This window comes from Ornithorhynchus anatinus, chromosome 5 (genome assembly GCF_004115215.2).
Source record: "Ornithorhynchus anatinus isolate Pmale09 chromosome 5, mOrnAna1.pri.v4, whole genome shotgun sequence".
NCBI classification, from domain to species: domain Eukaryota; kingdom Metazoa; phylum Chordata; class Mammalia; order Monotremata; family Ornithorhynchidae; genus Ornithorhynchus; species Ornithorhynchus anatinus.
Genome location: NC_041732.1, coordinates 49,556,312 through 49,574,970, shown reverse-complemented (window position 1 = coordinate 49,574,970; position 18,659 = coordinate 49,556,312). Strand labels below are relative to the sequence as shown.

Below are 18,659 nucleotides of genomic sequence, written 5' to 3'. Positions count from 1 at the left end.
TTATAAAGCCTTCCTGAAATCCCATCACCACCAGTTTGTCTTCCCTGATTATCTCCCCGCACCTGGCTTAATCAATCAGTGACATTTATTGAGCACTAACGATCTGCCAAGGACTGTACTAAGAGCTTGGGAAAGTACAACAAAGTATGAGTTGATCACTGGTGATCTTGGAGAATGCTGTCCCAGAGAAGGTGAGGGTCCAGAAACCTGATGATCATGGATCAAAACAAGAGTTGTTGGAGAGGAAATGGTGGATGTATACAACTTGATCGAGGAGTTTGAGGAGACTGCTAGAGATTTGGAGATGGCTTGTTGGGACTCCAATAAATTTAGAATCAGCAGAAAAACAGTCACCTGAGAGTGAGAGATTGAAGATATAGTAAGGGAGGGGCAGAGAATGGGAGCAGTGTTTTTTAAATATGTGGGAGGGCGAGGGTGTAGATTTAGTGAGCAGGCAATAGACCTCCTCTTGAGAAGCGGCTAGCTGGGCAAGAAAAGAAAGCCAAGAAGAAGGTAGCAGGCTGGTGAGGAAGCGATGGTGAGATTTTGGGACGTTCACACCCGATCAATCAATCAGTTGTATTTATTGAGTGCTTACTATGTGCAAGGCACTGTACTAAATGCTTGGGAGAGTGCGACACAACAAGGCTATCTATTTAACCAACTAAGCAGTTGGTGAGATCATCGTGGGTTCGGGAAGAAAGAGGTGGGAGACCTGCGGGGGAGGTCTCAGAGTTAGAAATTTGGAATAGTTGGTGTGGGATGTGGGAATCAAGGACGGAGGAATAGAAGAGTTATGGAGCAGAAGACAGAGGGGAATATGGTGGGACTAAAAGCCCGGGGAGTGGAATCACTACAGGGGTGGGGTGAATTCTCATACATGGAACTTGCACCTCTGGACTCCCAAGATCTAAAAGCCCACAAAGGGGGAAGGCTTCAGGAGGATAGGGAGTTGTCTAGGGTTATCTGATCTCCGATTGGCCTTGAAAAGAGAATGAGATCAAAAGTCAGGAGTCTTGGGTTCTAATCCCAGGTCTGCCAGTGGGCTGCTGTGGGCCTTGGACATGCCACCATTTCTCTGCGCCTATTTCCTCATCTGTAAAATGGGAATAAGACCCCTGCTCTCCTTACCTCTTCAGCTATGAGCACTAGGTGGCTGAGGAACTGCGTTTTTTTGTTTGTTTGCTTTTTAATGGTATTTTTTAAGCACTTACTATGTGCCAGGCACCGTATTAAGCAATGGGGTACATACAAGCTAATCAGGTTGGACACAGTCCATGTCCCACATCGGATTCACAGTCTTAATCCCCATTTCACAGATGAGGCGCAGAAGTTAAATGACTTGCTCACAGTCTCATAACAGCCAAGCGGAGGAGCTGGGATTAGAACCCAGGTCCTTCTGACTCCCAGGCCCGTGCTCGTTACCCACTAGGCGATGCTGCTTCTCATGACGTGATTATGTCCGACCTGGAACACTGTAAGCACTTAGTGAAAACCACAATGAATTAGGCTCAGTGCCAGCTCAAATCTGCTCCCGAATGACTTCTATTTATAAATACTAAAATGGAAACACACGTCATGTAGTTTGAGCACCAATTTTTCTCCCTTTGCCCCTTCTCAGACCACCAGATGAAATTCTCTGGGGGTCTTGGGCTGAACCTGGCCTCAGCTAGATTCTAATTGACTGGCCCTCTAGGTTGTGGAGTGATGAATCTTTTGCTCCTTAATGTTAAAAATAGCTTGATAGTTGGATAGAAACCAGCCCACTCACCAAGCTGTCTTTTTTTGAGCCAAATCTGTTTATTGATTGCACGCAGGGCAGAAACTTGGGATGTAAGCTCAATAGACAGGAAGGCCAACGGTCACCCCAGTTCCTTTGTGTTGCAAATCTATAGATAATTAACCCATATATTTCATTTAGTTAAGAAACGCAGGCTGCTTAAGAGGAAAGGTCTCAAATGTTTTTGAGTTGGGGTTCCTGTTTGTCACATTTCAGAGCTGAATTCTGCATTGGAGTTAAACATTTGACTAAGTGAGATGCCTATGAAATGACTTGGGTAAGAATTAAAACTGACACTTGCTACATGAGTAGCTGATCAGAGGAGATTTTCCCTCCTGTTTGGAGATTAATACACAGAATGGAATTACTTTCTTTGGAAAGAAAACTCAGGCCAGCTTCCTAGAGAAACTGAGGAGTTGTGAAAAAACAGTTTGCTGCACGCATATTCTGAATGACAAGAAAACTTAAAAAATTGCAGCCCCATCGAGGGTGATTGGGCCTCTTAGATTGTGAACCCCCTGAGGGACAGGAACTGTGTCTAATTCCCAGCAGTGTATTCTCTCCCAGTACCAGTGCTTTGCACAGAGAAGCGTGTCTGCCTCCCCCGTTTAGACTGTGAGCCCATTACTGGGCAGGGATTGTCTCTATCTGTTGCCGAATTTTACATTCCAAGCGCTTAGTACAGTGCTCTGCACATAGTAACTCAATAAATACAATCGAATGAATAAATGAAAAGTCCATTGGGAGTAAGGCTATTGTCATTGCTGGCAGGAGGAGGGTGACTATAACAAGAAGTTTAATCATTTAATTGGGTGAATTGTCATTGCTGGCAGGAGAAGGGTGACTATAACAAGAAGTTTAAACATTTAATTGGGTAACTTCTTTGTTCTGTGGAGAGACCGGAACAGCAAATCCTTGTCAAAAAATTGTTTGTCTTTTCTTTGTACCTGCCCGCCCCATCATGTACACCTTTAACTATGATGTTTTTGTCATGAGGAGAAATTGTGGGTGATGAGTGAAATCTTAATCCTGGGAGGTAGTCAGAGTTCAGGCTAACCGGGTGTTCAGACTTAATATGGGCTTCACTTTTAGGTCCTGTAAAAGCGAGTCATGTGAGGAATGAGATTTACTTAGCATTTTAAAATGGTTTTGAGCTGCTTGGTTTATACTTTTGAACTACTATTAGCTAAGCTCTTGGTTAAAACACTGGCAATCTGCTAAATCTTTATGAAAATCTAGAAGAATGTTGACTCCTAGCCTTCCAGGGGGTCTTCAGAAATCTTTTAATCCATCCCCCTGTCTCCATGAAGAACCATTTTCCAAGCATCCCCGGCAGATGGTTCCTTATCTTTTTAAAGGACTCTCATGAAGAACATTTGAGCACATGACCTTGGTTTCATTTCAGCACCTGAAAACAGTCACAGTCTGGAAGTTCTCTCTTGCTCTAATTCCAACCCATGTCCTCTTGTTCTGTCTTTAATAGAGCTAGAAAACATTTCATAACTATCTTCTTTTTAATCATCTTTCCTGCCATTATTAGGGCACCTTTACTCAGCCTCTTCTGGGTGCTTAGAACAGTGCTTGACACATAGTAAGCACTTAACAAATGGCATAATTATCTTTGGACTGCTATCCCTACTAATCATTTAGTATTATTTATTGAGTACCCACTTTGTGTTTAGCTCCTTTTGTTTTATGGTACTTGCTAAGATCTTACTCTATGTCAAACACTTTTCTAAGCAATGGGGTAGGTACAAATTAATTAGGTCATCCATGGTCACCATCCCACATGGGACTCACAGTCTTAAGTAGGAGGGAGAACAGGTATTGAACCCCCAGTTTACAGTTGAGGAAATTGAGGCACAGAGGAGTTAAATGACTTGCCCAAGGTCACACAGCAGACAACTGGCAAAGCAACTGGCAGAGCAGGGATTAGAACCCAGGTCCTCTGACTCCCAAGCCCATGCTCTTTCCGCCAATAATAATAATTGTGGTATTTGTTAAGCATTTACTATGAGCCAGGCACTGTGCTAAGGACTGGGATAGATACAAGGTAATTGAGTTGAACACAGTCCCTGTTCCACATAAGGCTCACAGTCTTAATCCCCAATTGACAGATGAGGTAACTGAGGTACAGAGAAGGTGTGACTTGCCCATGATCACACAGCAGACAAGTGGCGGAGCCGGAATTAGAACCCAGCTCCTTCTGATTCCCACGCTGTTTCTCTATCCCTGCCCTAGAACTTGGGAGTTTATAATTGAATGAGGGGAAAGACACCAATTATATACACAAAATTAATTACACCTGCTTAGGTGAAATAATACATGCTTTAAGGGTAAAATATGGAAATTGATATGACTACGAAAGCCTTGAATACAGGGATCATGTCAGCTAACTCTGTGGTGCTCTCCCAAGCACTTAATACAGTACACACAGTAAGCATTCAATAAATATTATTGATTGATAGAAGCATCATGGCCCAGTGGAAAGGGCATGGTTTGGGAGTCAGAGGACTAATCCCGCCTCTGCGACTTGCCTGCTGCGTGACCTTGGGCAAGTCACAACTTCTCTGTGCCTCGGTTTCCTCATCTGTAAAATGGGGATTAAATCCTTCTCCCTCTTACTTAGTCTGTGAGCCCCATATCGGACAGAGACTTTGTCTGGCCTGATTATACCCCAGCATTCAGTACAGTGCTTGGGACATAGTAAGCTCTTAACAAATTCCACAATTATTACTATGTACAAAACTGCTCCCGTCAATGGTGGTGAGGGCATTTACCTGCTGAGGTGGCAGTTGGGAGGAGAAGAAAATGAATCTGGGAAAGCCTCCTACTTCCTCTCATTCTTTCTCACAGATCCTTTTTCCCCCTACAGGGCATTCTGTTTCAGGCTAGGATTTCAGCCGGACCTCCTGTCTATCTCGGAGCGATGCCTTCTAGTTAAGCAGGTAAGCCTGCCCTTGGGCACACTCCCTGGGCTGTTAGGCTTGGCGGTGACTCTTGGACTTTGAGCAGCATTTTTACAAGAGGAAGCAATGTTCACATTCCTCCCATCTACGGCTTGCTCCCTTCCCCAACCGGCAATCGGATCCCAACCGGCGCTCGGAAGTCATTCCCCGCTGAGACTCCTCATATCCGCCTTAGGCCCTGCAACAAGTTTAACAGTTTGTCTTCTGCTCCTACTGACTCATGCAAGACACCCCAGGGAGCTCTTCCAAGCATGTCATTCTCTGTTGACCCTTGGCAATCAGTGATTGTGGCATTTAAGTGCTTACTATACGCCAAGCACCGGGGTAGGTAGATACAAGGTCATCCGGGTGGACACGGTGCCAGTCCCAGTGAGAGTTAGTCTAGGAAGGAGGGAGAAGAGGTATTGTATTCTCATTTTATGGGTGAGGAAACTGAGGCACAGAGAAGTTAAGTGCCTTCGTCAAGGTCACAGAACCGACAAATGGCGGAGCTGGGATCAGAACCTAGATCAGGCCTGTTCTCTCTCCAGTGAGCCATGCTGCTTCAAGCTCTACTTCCCTAGTACCTTGCTTTTCCCACCTTCCCCGTTCTCCAGCGCTGCAGCCAGCCCCTTATCCAGTCCTCCTTCTGCACATTCGGTTATTTTTTCTGTTTGTATGCTTGAAGTCTTTTCCACTTAAGTCCTGTTCATCTATTTTTGTCCTTTTGTCTCTACCGACATGATTGCCAAACTCCTCACCCAGTTAGTCTGCCTCCCTGATGTCAGGCCTCTGACAAAACTTTCCCCATCTGACATCTCCCAGTAAACTCCTTTATCACTGTGTCCACAGACTTTAATTGATTTTTTTCATCAGTCAACCCTCTGTTTTGTGACTGTACCTTGATCCATCTTCCTTTGGAGTGGATCACAATGAATCCCTATGCAATGCTTTATTTATGACAAGAGATCCCCTTAGGGATTTTTTTCTTCAATTCCCTAAGCTTATCGTCCTCACAGAGCAATGACGTGTTTGTGTGGCCTGACTGGTTTTGGACAAATCCATGCTGCCTGCTTCCGCTTTTCACCATCTTGCTGCAGCCTGAAAAGCCGAGAACTTTGAAAACTTCATTCTGGTGGTTTTACAGGTCTTCCAGTGAAAGTTCCTCGTACTAACACTGACTCCCATCTTCTCGTCCCCCGCCCAACAATAAACCCACTGTCTGCCCTTCCTCCCTAGGCTCCTGAAGTTTCAACTGGGAGTCTTCCAGCAGAATTGCAGCTGACACCCCTAACCCCTCTCCCCAAGCTGCTTTAACTGGATCTCACAGCCCAAAGGTAGGCTATTGAGATAGGCATTTTCCGCAGACTCCGCTGAGACCATTTACGGTAAATAAATCAAACGAGACCAAGGAGCATTTCGTTAGGCTGAAGGTGCAGTGGCCCAGACCCAGGCAGTGATACATTCGGAGCCTTGCTGTGGCTAGGTGGCTCCGTTCTTATCTTCTTGCTGGTACTTCCCCAGAGAGACCAATGCCCACCGAGAGGTTATGGGGATCGATTCACGGTTGTGAAACAGTATGAAAACTCAAGGTTTACAGAAGGGCATTTTTGCTGGGGGTGGTTTTTTTTAAACTCTGCATTGGCCAACATTCCCCATCCCCACAGAGGATGCAAAGTAGTGAGCAGCAACTCCTCAAATACTATACGGCAGCTATCGCCTCAGTAATAATAATAATTGCGGTATTTAAATACTATCAGTCAATGTTATTTATTGAGCGCTTACTATGTGCAGAGCACTGTATTGAGCCCTTGGGAGAGTAAAACAGAATTAGCAGACACATTCCCTGTCCATAATGATCTTTCTGTGTGCCATGCACTGTGCTTAACACTGGGGTGGGCACAATAGAATCAGATCAGACACGGTTCCTGTCTCACATGGAGCTCACAATTTGAGGGAATGAGTCTAAGCTGAATCACGATTGAAGGGGATGGGAGAGGGAAGAGGGAGAAGAGGAAGGAAAAAAGAGAAGGGAGTTGAAAATCTGTTCTTCCCTCTTCCGATGGTTCCTCCCCACAAAAGAAGAAAGATCAGCGGATCTACATCCCACCACTGATCCCACAGCATTCTTGACTGCTATGACTAAACTCAGGAGACAGAGGGGGATCCTAGCAGTTGAGGAATAGAGGCCATGCCATGTGACCCTCTCAAGTGAACGGAGTTCCATCTCCAACTCTGTGTCAGACTTTTTCGTGTTAGAAAATAGCCAGCTCAGCTCTCTCCTGCATGTTTCTACGTGACATAGACAGCTAGAGACCAGGTTGCATCAACCAGAGTTTGGGTCATGACTCATGGTTGGCTGGGGAGTGACTGCATGCATCTTCCTTTTGATTGAGGCTAAATCTGTGCCAGGGCTTGTGCCGGGGCTTAATCTGTGCCGGGACTTGTGCTGGGGAAGAAGCCTAGAATCTCTGGCAAATAGCTCCGGGACCCGGGGGGCTGGGAGCAGATGTGAAAATTAATTGATTCATTCAGTCATATTTATTGAGAGCTTACTGAGTAGAGAGCACAGTACTAAGGGCTTGGGAATGTACAGTATAACAATAAATGGAGACATTTCCTGTCTATAATGAACTTACAGACTAAGGGGAAGACAGTATAAATAAATTACATATATGTACTGAAGTGCTGTGGGGCTGGGAGGGGGGGATGAATAAAGAAAGTACACATCAGAGTTCAGTGGTCTTCAAACCAGCCCAACCCTGCTCCTTGTCCCCCAATTCCCCAGTCATGGAGGTGGGTCTGATGGCTTTTGCCCTGTCCCCTCTTTCAAGACCTTGACCTCTTTCTTCCATCTTAGGATGCAGGTTACAGAACCTGAAGCTCAGACTCAGGATGAAACTGGGAATCAGACTTGGGAAATGCTGCCAAGGTGACGGAGAGATCTCGCTGAAACAATTGCAGATTGGTTCCCTTCCATAAGCAAAACCAGTTTTTCCAGGTTCTGCCTTGCCCAAACCTGGTCTTTCTGTCACGTATCCACTCTCGTTCCAGTTCTTCCTTTTCTAGGCCATTTCTAGGCAGTCTTGGCACCTCCTTCACACTCTTTGCCTGCAGACGGTGGATGTGTCTGCTGAGGCATTCCTCCAGACTGAAATGTTTAAGTGTTTCTGAGCCCAGACTATTCACACCCTAGGCCTAGGAAGCCATCTTGTTTTTTCTTTGACCTAAGGCTGGGAGGGTTGTGCTGTGGGGCTTTAGTGGAAACCAGTTAAATTCCTGGAACCCACACAGTCCAGGAGGAAGCAGGAAAAAGTGTACTTATGGGTTACTGGTAGGACACTGGGCAGGAACCCCCTCTTCTCTGGCCTTCTCCTCCCTCTTATCGTGCTCTGAGAGGTTCAGATTGAGCGTGGTTCCCAAATGCTTATCCCAGCTCTACCACACCTCAGCTGAGCCATTCCCTCCCGGGGCTGCCATGGCCTCACTGGGAAGAGGGATTCATGCTCCCAGTACGGTAGAGCTCAAGGGCAGATCCTGTGTCTCTACTGGAAACTGTAATAGGAGGCAGGGAAGCTGGGTGAGGCAGCCTGCACTAGGAACTGGACAGTCTGGTTTTTGTTTGACCTGTCCCCTATCTGGTACAGAAAAGGTACCAAAATGCTCTAGTGCCTGGGGATGTAATTTTCAGCATCCAGCTTCTCTCCACAGCTCCTGTAGCCAAGTTCCATGGCTCGGACATGGTGCCTGACTTTCCCCGGGCCTGGGAGGGGAAGGAAACGGATCTGGAACAACTAGGTAGGTTGGACCACCCTCTAGGTTTGAGCTGAAGGAGGCTGGATCGGGTGGACTTCTTTGCAAGGAGCACCTGTAGGATATCATGTGACACTATGTTATGTGCATCACAGCGTCTGATTTTTTTGAGTTCCGTCACTGGCCACCTTAAGGTGCGATGATGACGCCAAGTCCCTTGATTACAGAGTTGGCATAGGGACTGGGAGACTCGCCCTGGCTCAAAAGATATGGAAGGACCGCCCCTGAGGCCGGCTCAGCCCAGATGGGAGCCAAGGGGTGGGTAGATCCCAGTGGGGCCTGCGGGGCCCGTGTCATCTGTTGGGGCAGGGCAGGGAAGACCATCAAAACGCAGGTTCAGGCCTGGCCCGAGAGCCGATGGGTCCCTCTGTGAGCGCGTGCAGGGATCGCACGCACGTAGGGGTTTCCAGGCCTCAGAACTGCAAGTCCTCAGCTCCAGAAGAACCAACTGCACACATGAGCTGTTCTGCATAGGTCTAGCTCCCCCTCCCTGCAATTGGAAGTGAAATCCAACAGCTCAAGTGGCCCAAGAGAAGCAGTGTGGCCTAATGGATAGAGCATGGAGCATGGGAGTCAGAAGGACCTGGGTTTTAATTCCAACTCCACTACTTGTCTGCTGTGTGAACTTGGGCAAGTCATTTCTCTTCTCTGTGCTTCAGTTACCTCATCTGTAAAATGGGATTAAGACTGTGAGCCCCATGTCGGACATGGATTGGGTCCAACCTGATTATCTTGTATCTACTCTAGTGCTTAGTTCAATGCCTGGCACCAAGTAAGTGCTTAGCAAATAATAGTTTTAAAAAGTGGCATCAATCCTTAGTACTTAGGTGAATTTGCACCCGATTATTTATTCAGCTATTTGATTCTGACATAAACTCCCACTACTACTTTTTTTTAATGGTATTTTGTTAAGCACTTACTCTGTGCCAGACACTGTTCTAAGCACTGGGGTAGAAACAAAGTAATCGGGTCGGACAGAGTCCATGTCCCACAAAGGACTCACAGTCTTAAACCCCATTTTACAGATGAGGTAACTGAGACAAAGATAAGTCAATTGACTTGCCCAAGGTCACACAGCAAACATGTGGCGGACCGTGAGCCCCATGGGGAACTGACACTGCGTGCCCAAACTGACTATCTTGTATCTATCCCATTTTCTATCTTGAGTATAGTGCTTGCCCCTCTGAGGGTCACACCTGGAGAGTTTCCAGTACTCTACCAGTCTTGACTATGGGAGGGAGAGTCAAGCAGAAGCCTGTCCATTCCATTCCTAGCTCGGCCAGTGACCAGTGAGTGGAAGGCCATCTGCTACGAGTCAAAACTCCCCTGTGCTGGGCAGCAGCAGCATAGGAGAGAGTCAAGGGCGAAGACTCGAGCTGACTGCACGGAAGGAGACAATGGTAAACCACTGCCATATTTTTACAAAGAAAACTCTATGGATACACTATCAGAACAAATGCAGCTAGAGGTGGGACGTTCTGGGAGAGATGTGTCCGTGGCATCGCTACAGGCCTGAGACGACTCGACGGCATAAGACGAGACAAGTATAGCGCTCGGTGCGTGGTAAGTGCATAACAAATATCACAGTGTATTATTTATTGTTATTATTGATAATGATTGTTATTAATTACCACATTCTTCTTCTTCCTCTTGGTTCCACTCTTTGGAGATAATTGATGTCTGTCTCCCCCATTGGACAGTAAGCCCCCTGAGGGCAGGAACCAGACCTTTTACTTATTATTATTGAAGTGCTTACTATGTGTCAAGCACTGTTTAAACTTTCTTCCTAATGGCGCTTATTATGTGCCAGTCACCGTACTAAGCACTGGGGTAGATAGAAGGTAAGGAGATTGGACACAGTCCCTATCCAACATGGGGCTCACAGTCTAGGAGGAGAGTGGACAGGCATGGAAACCCCATTTTCCAGTTGAGGGAACTCAGGCACAGAGAAGTGAATCAAGCATAGCAAACAACTGGGGCACACTGCTTCTACCTCTGGTGTCTTTTTCCAAGTGCTTAGTATAGTGATTATGTTCTTCCCAATCAGGGGTTCCACCAAGGTATGGGCTGGCCTCACTGGGGTCTCAATTGGGACTGAGTTAGGCACTAGGATTTCAACATCCTCTCTAGAGTCTACCCCACTAACTACACTCTAGCCCAGAGTCCTTTTCTGGAACTTGGCAAATGCATGTGGCTCAGGCTTTGACACAGCTACCCTGGCTTTAGTAATAATTATTATGGCATGGGTTAAGTGTTTACTATGTGCCAAGCACTGTAGTAAAGCGCAGGGGTAGGTACAAGATAATCAGGTTGGACAGGGTCCCTTTAATAATAATAATAATAATAATTTGGTATTTGTTAAGCACTTACTAGGTGCAGAGCACTGTTCTAGGCGCTGGGGTAGACACAGGGTCATCAGATTGTTCCACGTGAGGCTCACAGTCTTAATCCCCATCTTACAGATGAGAGAACTGAGGCCCAGAGAAGTGAAGTGACTTGCCCACAGTCACACAACTGACAAGTGGCAGAGCCGGGAGTTGAACCCATGACCTCTGACTCCCAAGCCCAGGCTCTTTCCATTGAGCCATGTCCCTTTCCCACAGATGAAACTGAGGCACAGAGAAGTCAAGCGAGTTGCCCAGGGTCACAAAGCAGACAAGTGGCGGAGCTGGAATTAGAATCCAGGTCCTCTCTCCCAGGACAGTGTTCTTTCCACCAGGCCATACTGCTTCTGCTTTATTCTTATGGGGACATTTGAAGGATAATCTTGCCAAGACTACAGCTCTTCCTCTGGTCAGCCCATCTGATTGGGTTTGGGGAGCCCAAAAACATCCATTTCTCAGCTGCGGGGAGATGGAGACGGCAGGGAGTGCAGTTCTCTCCGAAAGCACCGCTATGCAGGAAAGCCAAGAAATAATTACAAGCGAAGCACACCTCCCCAAATGCAAAGAGGACCAGGACATCATCAACTGACATAATTGGCTGCAACTTCAATTAGAGGGCAAGTGGAATTATAGGGCAAGTTTAATTAATGACAATGGCTCAGATTGATAGGCCAGAGCATGGGAAGAGGGATGGGATTACCTGGAATGAAATTTGGCATAGCCTTACAGGGGTCTCTTGATGTTTCCCTTCCTATGTCTTAGTCAAAGAGGAAATAATTCAACAATCCCTTCCCTTTTTTTAGTAGTATTTGTTAAATGCTTACTATGTGTCAAGAAATCTTCTAAGCACTGGGATAGATACAAGATAATCAAGCCAGATACATGAGGTTCACCGTCTAAGAAAGAGGGAGAACAGGTATCGAATCCCCATTTTGCAGTTGAGGAAACTGAGGCACAGAGAAGTGAAGTGACTTTCCTGAGGTCACACAGCAGGCAAGTGGCAGAGCCAGGATTAGAACCTGGGTTCTCTGGCTCCCAAACCCATGCTTTATCCACTAGGCCAAGTTACTCCTGGGCTGCTTCCTGAGATATTTCAGCTCCAGTCCTAAATTATCTGCAGGTGGATTCCTCAAAGTTCTCTGTAAATAGTTTTCAGGCAATCGCTCCGTTTCTGTTTGCTTTGAGCAATTTGCCACCTAATGAGGAACACAAGCAGAGATCCTGTCCTCCAAATACCTACTAGAGGGTTCTGTACAAAGACAAGGGGAACAGCATAGCCTAGTGGGTAAAATACAGTCCCGGGAGCCAGAGGACCTGGATTCTAATCCTGGCTCCACCTCTTGTCTGCTGTGTGACCTCGGGCAAGTTACTTCACTTCTCTGTGCCTCGGTTTACTCAACTGCAAAACAGGGATTCAAAACCCGTTCTCCCTCCTACTTAGACCGTGAATCCCAGTCTGTCCAACCTGACTAACTTGTATCTACCCCAGCTCTTAGAAGAGTTTTTAACACAGAGAAGGCACTAAACAAAGAGCATAAAAAAACAGGCTGCCAGTAGAGATAAGTCACTGATTTGACTGTGGAGGAGTATCAGCTCAGTGAGACCTCTGCAACTTTGGTAAAAAACAGTATTAAATTAAATCAACCCTCTAAATGCATTTGCTCTCTAATTGAGGAGGAATTGGATCTTTGGTAACTACTCTTTTTAATTGTCCCTTTGACTCCTATCTAAAGTATTCTTTTGATGCTGCAATTTCAGCCTGAAGTCACCCAAATCTTTATAGATTGTAAAGAGAAAAAAGAACATGTTCCCAGTTCTCTGGGATTTTCTTTCATGTGCTTCAGTTGCTTGAAAAAGAGGGGTGGGAGGGAGGTGTTTTTCTTTTCCTTTTCCCCTGCAGCCCTTGCAGGTTCCATTCGTTGTGGCTTAATATTCCAACAGCTTTAGGTCAAAACGCCTGCCATTGGGAAGGGCAGGGACTGCACGAAGACCCCAAGAGACGTGAGCCTGAGGTTTCCCTTAATGGTGGTTCCTGAGACTCTCCAGACAGAGACTCTATTGTCTGCTGGGGCTACCCGGCGGTGATGACAGGAGGCGGGGCCGGGGCCAGGAGGGATTGGAAAAGAGTAAGGAATGTCAGTCCTCGCCGCCAATTCCAGGAACACTCCTCCATGAGTGACATTTCCATTTTGCGCCTTGCTCTGAGCAAGTTGAGAGAGGGAAATCTCTGAGGTCCCAGCTGCCAAACAGAAAACCACTGAAACCCCGGGTCTGCCAACTTCAGAGGTAACTCGGATGCCTTGGGAAAGCTTTGGGCAGGGAGAAGCAGGGGCTTCGGGTCCTGTGTTCACTCACAGCCCGCTCAGTGGTTCACCAGCCTCCCTTTGGCCTAATCGGGTCTGGGTGTCTGCCAGTTTTACCATGGGATCACCTCTGGACTGACCGACCGGACTCTCCACAGCCAATCCGGTCTTTGGTCTTTTGGCTCCCTTCACTGGGGCTAATACCTGTGTTTCAATGCTAATGAATGATAATACTAATTATGGTCTTCGTTAAGCGCTTATTATGTGCCAGCACTGAACTAAGCGCTGGGTGGATACAAGCAAATTGGGTTGGACACAGTCCCTGTCCCACGTGAGGCTCACAGTCTCAATCACTGTATTCCAGATGAGGTAACTGAGGCCCAGAGAAGTGAAGTGACATGCCCAAGATCACACAACAGACAAGTGGCAGAGCTAGGATTAAAACTCAGGTCCTTCTGACTCCCAAAACCATGCTCTACCCACTAGGCCATGCTGCTTCTCTAAGACAAGCTGGTGAAGTTAGTCATGGGGGTGAGGATGTTTTACTCCCACCTCCGGACTGGGTTATTTTGCACAGATCAATCCTTGAGATGGTTAAATCACCAATGTTTTGGGTCAGATTTTCCCAGTCATTGGGCTCAACTTCCCTTTTGAAGATACCCAGGTGTCGAATAAATGGGACACCTCTGCTCCATCTTGTCTATTCCTTGGCAGGCCGTGGTTTTTCTGGGGAATTTTCTAAGACTCCAGTAGTGAGGAAACCCTGGACCCAAGGCAGGGAGTTCTGACTGCCTGAGGCTTTGCGTGGGCAGCACTCCAACCCTATGCCCTGGGTAATATTCCTTTGCGTGCAGCCTGGTGAGCTGGGAGACAATGAGGTGAATCAAATGCCTCCTCCCTTGCCCCATCTCCTGGTCCGGTTGGATATCCCATTACAAAACGGGCTCTGGGCCCCGTGACTCCCCCGGAACAGGATACTGACTCAGCAGCCTGCACTGTAAGGGAACTGAGTTCCGGGCTCCGGGGAAAGTCCCGGTATGGGCTTAGTTGACAGAGGTGATTCAGCGACTTGGTCAAAGTGGCACCCACTAGTATGCTAATAAATGGAACCTGCTCTAGCTTCAACTTGGCACCTGCTGTGGGTACTTATTTTCTTCCCTGATTAGATTTGCAAAATGATTCCCTTGGTTGGGCCCAATATTTCTTTCCTAAGGGAGGTTCTGGACCAGTGATTTTCATTTTGTGGGTGGAAACCCCCATAGCATCTTTTCTATTAGCCCTGAAGGATACTTGAAGCGTATGGATTAAGCTCCGTTCCAAGACTCCTCAAAAAATGAACACCATTAATGGTGGAGTTTAGACTCTTGGGGTTTCAGGATGGTAATAGAAAGAGAGAGAAGGTGCAGTGTGGCTTTTGGTTGGGCTTGTGGTGGTTAAGAAAGGACAGTCCGGGACCTTGTCAACAGAATCTAAGAGAGGTTCCCACGACACAGCAGACAAACCCCATTTTTCCACAGACACCTCCATTTGTCGACCCCTACCAGGGTCAGCCCAGGTCCATGATACTTCACTCTTCAGCCCCACTGGCTCTATTTTGGGAGGAAACTGATCTAAAGTCAGCGTGTTTTCCAAGAAACTCGCAAATTCCTAGAGCACTCTGTGAAGAAGGGGGGAAAGGAAAGTCTCAATATCTCTATTTCTCAAGAATGAAGAAACAGGTCTGGGGAGGTCAAGAGTCACACCCCAGGCCCGGAACTCAAGACCCATGTGGCTTCAAGCCCCTGAGACGGCCACCAGATTGAGAGGCCCACGACCGGCTATCGTACTCTGCCGGTAACATGCCTTCTGAGGCAGCAGGAGGACTGGCTCAGTTTAATCAATTAATCAATCATATGTATTGAACACTTACTGTGTTCAGAGAGCAGTGTACTGAGAACTTGGGAGAGTACAATACAACAGAGTTGGTAGACCCGTTCCCTGCCCACAGCGAACTCACAGTCTAGAGGGGGAGGCAATCTAAATAAATCATTTATAATGTATAATTTATAGGAAAGTACAGAAGTGCTTTGGGACTGAGGGTGGGGTGAATACCCACTGGTTTGGCAACCCCAGACGGTGCCAGCTGATCTCCCACACGGGGTCTAACTGTAGCTCCAGGAACCACAGTAAACGTGTGAGCCAGCTCTGACCGCTGATGCTTGGCCTCGGGCCTGTCCTAGGACTAGCCCCGACAATAACCCACACTTATCCAGGTCTGAGAAATGGATGGAACTAAGGTCTGCTAGTAATTAATCTTCCACTTGCTCTAGCGAGCCAGTGTGAGGCTTCACAGCCACTCGCCTGCCCCCTCAAGTGTAGCAGATTCAATTCCAACCTGTGACTGGTTGGCCTGCAGCATAATGAGTGCCTAGTGGTTATTTTTTTCAGTTAAATTAAAAAGACTTCTTCTTGGTGGGCTAAATACGGATCAGCATACAGGAGAAGCAGTGTGGACTAGTGGATAGAGCATGGGCCTGGGAGTCAGAGAGACCTGGATTCTAATGCCGGCACCTCCACTTGTCTGCTGTGTGACCTTGGACAAGTCGCTTCACTTCTCCGTGCCTGTTACCTCATCTGTAAAATGAGGATTAAGAATGTGAACCCCATGTGGGAGATGGACTGTAGCCAAAGTCGTATCTACCCCAGCACTTAGTACAGAACTTGGCAAATAGTAAGCACTTAACAAATACCATAAAAATAAAAATCAATGTCTTTAATGGTATGGTGAGAAGCGTAGCAGGAAACGGCAGGGAGGTAATCACTGGATTGTTTGCCCCTTAAGGGCAAGGATCAGGCCTACTAATCCATGTACTGTACTCTCCCAAGCATTTAATACAGCACTCTACACACAGGAAGTGCTCAGTAAATCCCATCGATTAACGGATGATGAGCTGGAGCCAGTATCAGCAGCTGCAAGCGCCTCCTTAGGGAGGGTGTCACACCAAACCTTTCGGCCTGGGGCGCCGCGTGTTGCCTGACTTGGTGTTTCTCTGCATTTTCCATCCCACACCGTCCAGATGTCTTCACCCATCCCCATTCGCCTGGACATCCCCTTCCTGTCTTTGGCGAGCAGGACTCTGGGGAGTGGGTTGGGGCCCTGAGAACACTGCCGCTGGGGCAGAAAAGAGTTGGAGCTCGGGAGCCAGAAGAAAGGCAGCCGTTTCCGAGCTGTGATCGGAAGCTACTACTTCGGAGGAGATACGGACCACTCTCGGGCCCACTCGCACCTCACAGAGGAAAATGACAATGAGGAAATTCTGCTCTGTCAGGCTAAACGTTTGGGAAGAGGGAGTTAGTAAACCAGAAGGATCAGCCAATTAATGGGATTTACTTATTGAGCATTTAATGTGTGCAAAGTAAAGCGCCAAGCATTTAGAGTAAATTAGAGGTAAACTCTCGACTTAAACTTGTTGTGGGCAAGGAATGGGTCTGCTAACTCTAGACTGTGAGCTCAGTGGGGGCAGGGAATATTTCCGCTTGTTTTTGTACTGTACTCTCCCAAGCTCTTAGTGCAGTGCTTTGCACACAGTAAGCACTCAGTGAACACCGTTGAATGAACTCTTTTGTATTGTACTCTCTCAAGTGCTCAGTACAGTGCTCTGCAAGTAGTAGGCACTCAGTAAATACCATCGACTGATGAACAATACAATCAAGAAGCTTTCAGTTTAGAAGTGGCACTGGTGCTCTTTCACCTCTTCTATTTGTGAATGGCTTGGGTCCGCTCGTCTCCCCCATTAGATCGAGGACTTTCTATCTAAAGCGATTAGTACAATGTACTGCTCATAGCAGGCACTCAATAGCTACCCCCGAAAGATGTCTTCGGTTTCTGCTCCACAACCATAGCTGCTGGGTGAATCATTCAGCTTCACTTCAGTGGGAATGGGTTCCTAAATCCTGTCAGAAGAACCTGGGTTCTAATCCCAGCTCTGCCATTTGTCTGCTCTGTGATCTTGGGCAAGTCATTTAACTTCTCTGTGCCTCAGTTCCCTCATCTGTAAAAGGAGGATTAAGACTATGATGCCTATGTGGGACAGGGACTATGTCCAACCCGATTATCTTGTATCTATCTCAGTGCTTAAAACAGTCCCTGGCACGTAATAAGTGCTTAAATTCCACAATTATTATTATTACTGCCAAATTCTACCAGTTGTTCTTACTATGTTGCAACTCTGTCCCTTGCTCTCTAATTAATTAATTCATCGATAGTAGTTATTGAGTGCTTACTGTGCAGGGCACAGAGTAATCCCAAACAGCAACCAGTGTGGTACAAAGTCTGATAATATCTTGGATAGATTATTTACCAGCCTCCTCACTAGTCTTCCTACTTCCAGTCTCCCCGAACTAAAACATATTGCATGCTGAGGTGAGGATCTTCTTACTGAAGTGTCACCTCGCTCCTCTAATGCCAGCCTACTCACTCGAGCTGGTCCATCTCACTGCCAACCCCTCGCCCAAATCCTACCTCTGACCTGGAATGCCCTCCCTCCTCATATCTGGCCTGGAATGCCCTCTCTCAGCTTTACAGCAGTTACGTACCTATCCGTAATTTATATTAATGTCTCTCTCCATTTCTATAGTAATAATAATGATCCCAGTTCTGCCACTTGTCAGCTGTGTGACTGTGGGCAAGTCACTTAACTTCTCTGTGCCTCAGTTCCCTCATCTGTAAAATGGGGATGAAGACTGTGAGCCTCATGTGGGACAACCTGATGGCCCTGCATCTACCCCAGCGCTTAGAGCAGTGCTCTGCACATAGTAAGTGCTTAACAAACACCAACATTATTATTTATTATTTATGATGGCATTTGTTAAGCGCTTACTATGTGCCAAGCACTGTTCTAAGGGCTAGGGTAGATACAAGGTAATGAGGTTGTCCCACATGGGGTTCAATTCTTAATCCCCCTTTTACAGATGAGGTAACTGAAGCACAGAGAAGTTAAGTGACTTGCCCAAAGTCACACAGCTGATAAGTGGCAGAGATGCGATTAGAACCTACGACCTCTGACTCCCAAGCCCGTGCTCTTTCCACTAAGCCACGCTGCTTTTAGGCTGTAAGCTCACTGTGGCTAGAAACCCGTCTACCAACTCTCCCAAGAACTTAGCACAGCATTCTGCACACTGGGAGCACTCAATAAATATGGATTGATTGACTGGTCTCTTGACATACATCCTTCTGCTCCTCAAAATCCATTGGGTCCACATATCCCTCCACATCAATCAGAAACTCCTCCCAATAGACTTCAAGGCTCTCCACCAACTCAACCCTTCTTACAGATCAGCTCTTTTCACTCTCAACTCCTCAACCTACTCTCAACTGACCTCCTAAATGTAGCTAGCTCTGGACTCTCCCATCTCCATCCCTTGGTTCCCACTGCTCCCCTGGCTTGGAATC

General features: G+C 46.9%; 1 protein-coding gene and 1 non-coding gene across 3 annotated transcripts in view; one reads left to right on the top strand and one right to left on the bottom strand.

The window, feature by feature from the left end:
• CA12 (carbonic anhydrase 12) overlaps window positions 1-18,659 on the bottom strand; it is a 71,405-nt gene that overhangs the window by 42,362 nt on the left and 10,384 nt on the right. The window lies entirely within an intron of this gene.
• LOC114812622 lies at window positions 9,720-9,857 on the top strand. The gene has a single exon (XR_003760273.1). It is a non-coding gene; the product is annotated as a small nucleolar RNA SNORA7 (small nucleolar RNA).